General features: G+C 40.1%; 1 pseudogene; it reads left to right on the plus strand.

Annotated features, from left to right (window-relative positions):
* The first annotated feature begins 2,970 nt into the window (after positions 1-2,970).
* Positions 2,971-4,218, plus strand: LOC121880540 (annotated as a pseudogene).
* Positions 4,219-5,360: the final 1,142 nt, after the last annotated feature.

Raw genomic sequence — 5,360 nt, forward strand, 5'->3', positions numbered from 1 at the left:
CATTAGGGCACGGACCAACTCTCTGAAAAACAGCTTTTTCTTTGGAGCTGTGGACAAGCTGTTGAACTCATAGCCCCCCCACTCCCCACTCAGCTACCTCAAGTGTGATAATTGTGCAATATTTCTCCTACAGTTGTACCAAGATTTTATTATATTGCTAACTTAATTATATTGCTATTTTGTATAATACTATATAATACCACTGCCCCCACAACTACCACAAGTGCAATAACTGTGCAATATTTCTCCTACGATTGCTGTAAGATATTATATTGCTATGTATATATTTTGTATAATACTTTACCATATTTAACTACTTTATTTTATTCTCTATTTATTTGGTTGGTGATCTATCTGAGTTGCAAAACAAAACACAAAGACCTATACAAAAATATGAAGTTATTGAACTGACTGACACAAGGAAATAATTGATTATCAACTACACAAAGACACATTTTAATAATGTAATGCTACATTACAATCACAGTTTACAGTTTACAACTTCAATTCATCAACAGAGGCTAGCGTATCCTAACTATGAACTGTGGTCAGGAGAGGCGGGTGACCTTCATGTGAGCTGCTCTGTTTTTCGGCGTGGTCGTTCAGGCAGCAGGATGAGAGCTGGGTAAAGCTGAGGTCAACTGCATAAACAATCTCCTCAGTGATGGATAGATGAAGGGAAGGGAAGTCACCTCTGTTATATGTCATCATTCATTCAGTGTATTGGTAGGTGACAAGCTCCTGCATACTGTCAGCTGTGGGGAGAGAAAAAGGAAAGGGATGTGGCGAGCTAAGGGAATGGGACGGGATTTTACACCTCTGGAAAGTTTTTGTTTATTCTAAGTTTCGGTGAAAACAAGGTATGCATCAAAACAAGTTATCTATCAAGAATTTCCACTTGCATGTATTTGACTGGACTGTATAATGTGTTAGATAATGAATCAATGCACTTTAGATTGGTGCTGGTGCTCCTCAAAAAAAAAAAAAAAAAAAAAAAAATCGAAAAAAGTAGGACAGCACTCATCTTAATCTGGTTATTCCTGCATCACACAGACATTTCGGCAGCCACCCTTCCTCAATGTGGAAACTGGAAACAGTAAATGGTGAATGGACTGTACTTGTATAGCGCCTTTCTAGTTTTTCGACCACTCAAAGCGCTTTTACACTACGAATCACATTCACCCATTCACACACATTCATACGCTGAATGGGTACAAGGGCTACCATGCAAGGTCCCAACCTACCCATCAGATGAATCTAATCATTCACACACTGATGGCACAGTCATCAGGAGCAATTAGGTGTTAAGTATCTTGCCCAAGGACACATCGATATGTGGACTGGAGGAGCCGGGGATCGAACTGCTGATCTTCCGACGACCCGCTCAACCTCCTGAGCCACAGCAGCCAAAACAGTGTTACAAGTAAGCACAGGTGAGCTGCATAACCTAAGCAAGCGCAACAATGGAGCCAATAGGAGCCCTCGTATTCCAAACAACGCTCATTCCAAGGAGGAGCTTGCAACAACAAACCAAACCTCACTAAACATAAATTATATTACAAAAAGCAGGATAGTGAGAAATCTTCATTTAAACCAGATGGCATTAAAATGCCCAGATAATTCATTTCTCTTTGTAGAAACTACTTTTCTCGATTGCCTCTTCAGTGGGAAAGTTGAACTTCAATAAAGATCATTAACCTTATAATTACCTGACCTGAAATGTCTGGCTACAGGACACCCCTCATCATGCTTCCTAATAAAATATTTATGTTCGCAAGTTCAAGTTTTTAGATTACGTTTTCTTTTGCCAACATAAAATAAATCACATGGACATTAAAGTAAATAAACTTGAAACATACATGTTCCTGCCAGTTGAAGGATGAGTGAATTCATTACCTTGATCAGAAAGTTACACTGTACATAATTATGACAATGAAAATGACCACTGAGCATTTTGGCCAAAAGTTTTTACAACATTTTATTGGCATATCAGATTTTACAAGATAGTCTCTAATATAGAAGGTGAGTGAAAGGCTTTGCATTTGTTTGCTTTGACAGAAATTGGCCTATACATAGACACAAAGGTCGTGCTTCATGTAGGCACATAGGTTTAACAACTAAAAGTTACATACGATTCATTTGTTTGTGTTGAAAGTTTTTTCTAACAAGTATTTCAGTCAGGAGAGGCTCAATTAAATGAGACTGTAAGGTAGTGAGTGGAGCAGGTGGATCCAAATGCAGGAGATGGCGGGCAGGCAAGATCAGATGCAGAATATTTAATGATAAACATGAAACACTGAGACACAGGAACAGGAAACTAACCATAACCACAGACGACTCGACAAAGCCTGAACTCAAAACCAGACCTTAAATACAAACCAAACTGATCAAGGAACGGGGAACAGGAGAGTAGACTCAAGGGCAGGCTGGGAGTGAGTGGCTGAGGGAAACACAGCGGGTGCTTTTCAATTTGCTAATTCTATGCTTCCTCGCGTCCTCTCTCCTCCGTGACCCGGAAAGCAATCTCCCTCCGCTATCATGGAGGATCTTCCAATCCCTTTAATGCACCTGGAGGAGACGAGGAGCAAGAAGTGAGGAGGCTCCTGGAGGAGCTTAGAGTGAGGAAACACAGGTGTATCATATGCAGAAGAGTTTTAACAGACGGCAACACCCCTTTGATCCAAAGTGTGTATTGATTGGTCAGCTGATCTGATGGGACAGTAAACAGTCGGGCTGTTATTGTAATACAGTGGATCTGAGGGGTGTACTTCGAAGCGAGATTAGTGGGTTAGCAAGGTACGTTGAGCCAGGGTTTTCAATGTCACGAAAGTTGCTCTCTTTTAACCTGGCTACATCACCATGGTAACTGATGCAGCAAACTTAACCTGGTCCGGGGCAGGTTATGTTCCAAGTTTCAGCTCATATCGGCTATAAAAAGCACTGCTCTTTCACTAACCACCTCTCTTGAAAATGGCATCACTATTTTTGAATAATCCGGTGGACCTCGGCGCAATTATTGTGCAAGGTACTCTTCGGAGGGAGAGAGTATTTAGAGACTGGAGTGATCCCCTATCTTTTCCTGACGTCATTCTCTATGAACGCTACAGATTCTCAGCTGAGGGAATACGTTATTTATGCAAACTGCTGGAGCCATATGTGAGTAACTCCACAAAAAGGAGATATGCACTTACAGTGGCACAAACTGTGTGCATATCGTTGCGTTTTTTTGCCACGGGAACCTTATAGTTCACTTTAGTAATAATAAGTATGATGAATACTTGCATGTGAAATATAATGTATAAATCTAATTCCTTCATAGGATTCCCTATGGTGATAGGTGCAATTGATTGCACCCACATTCCCATTAGTGGAGCCTTAGGGGAACATAGGGGTGACTTTGTTAACAGGAAGTCCTTTCATAGTATCAATGTTCAGGTAAACTACCTGGTGCTCATTTTTGTAAGGTGATTGGTGGCACATAGCATGCAGGTACACTAAAGCTTTTTACTAGTGCTGCGCATGAAACTTTGCACAATTGTATATATTATTTATTATAATGTAGTATACAATTATCCCTTTAAAAGCCTTAACTGGTACCTTTTCCTTGTTTTAGTGCTTTCATTGTGAAATTAACCTCAATGCTTTTGCAGATGACTTGTGACCACCAATTGATGGTCACAAGTGTGGAGGCCAAATGGCCTGGCTTGGTTCACGACTCCCGCATTTTCCAGGAGTCATCACTGGGTCATAGGTTTGAGCAAGGTATGGCAAACATATACAATTAATACTATTGCTTGTTTAATTGTGACACTGGTCAAGTAATTTCCTCTCCTTTTATTAACAGGGCACTATGATGGGCTTCTGCTGGGGGACAGAGGATACCCTTGTACAAGGTTCTTGATGACCCCCTATCCTGACCCACAGACACCACCAGAGAGGTGCTTTAATGTGGCCCTCAGTAAATGCCGGGTGAGGATTGAGATGACCTTTGGGGTCATCAAGTCTCGTTTTAACTGTCTCCGGGGTTTGAGAGTCTCTCCTGAGAGGGCCTGCCACATCACAACAGCATGCATGGTGCTCCACAACATCGCCACCATGCGAAAGGAGAGAGCCCCTCATGTGCCATTGGTGGCACCTGACATTGTTGACCCCATCACCCCGGATCACCCCACTGGAGCAGCCATTAGACAGGCCATTACTAATCAGTTTTTTATGTAAAAGAAAAAGAAAGAAATATTTTATTTCATATATAATTTTAATTCTTTTTTATTCCAAATTTAATTATCTGTAAATACTGTAGCCTAGGTTCTATGTGTGTAGCATGAAAGATCTACAACTTTCATTTCATTTTGCAACCCTGTTGTACAATGACAAGTTAAGTTGATAAGTTGAATCTTGAAAAAAAGAATAAACCAATAACAGGATGCATTTCACATTTTTAGTTAGTTGTTCTGCCTTTGCTGGGAAAAGAGAAAAAGAGTCATAAGTATACAATGTCAATCATGCTTAACCAATAAAATTCTAAGTACCATTTACTGCAATACCTTCTCCAATAGCTCAATTTCCAATTTCAGCTTTTTGATTTCCAGTTCTTTTTTAATGTTGTCCAGCTACAGGTTCTTTTTATATAGAGCCCTCACATTGTCTGCTCCAACCTGTATAAATAGTATTAGTTGACAGGACATTGACGTGTTCATCGAGCAACAGAGATCACTGGGATAGACTTTTCAGTGATATTGGTGTACTGTGTTCATGATTCACCTAGCATAGCGTGTTCTTGGTAAGGCTCACTTTAAAAGATGGACATAGGACTACTAGAAAATATAAAACCCTTACCCTTTGCATTCTTGAAGGCCTAGAGGTGGAGGCCACTGACTGAGAGGAGTCTTGCATATTTTCCTCTTCCTGTAAAATAAACCAGCAAGTGAAGCTATTTAATTATTTTAATGTTTTGAGGTCACCTGAAGCAGTTAAACCTATGTGCAGACTATCACAAGCATGTTATTGATACATTAGGCATAACTGGGTTCACAAATTCAACATATGATTAAAAATAAGTTTACCCTCACAGCCATCCCTGAATGTATAGACAGCGTCTCCTCATCATTGATCTCCTCCTGAAAGATTATATAAAAGAACTGCATAAAGTGGATTAAACACATCAGCAAATATTGGTAAGAGTACATGACACCTTGCTTTGACATTTACCTCTGTGTGGGGGTCAACAAGGATGTGTGTTGGCGGCTCCAGCAAAACCATAGTATCTCCGTCAACTGTAATTTATATAAAGACTTTTCACACCTGATGACCTAGACAAACAAGCATTTAGTACTTTACCACCAAACTACTTCTACATACTC

This window comes from Thunnus maccoyii, chromosome 16, assembly GCF_910596095.1.
Source record: "Thunnus maccoyii chromosome 16, fThuMac1.1, whole genome shotgun sequence".
In the NCBI taxonomy this organism is placed as follows: domain Eukaryota; kingdom Metazoa; phylum Chordata; class Actinopteri; order Scombriformes; family Scombridae; genus Thunnus; species Thunnus maccoyii.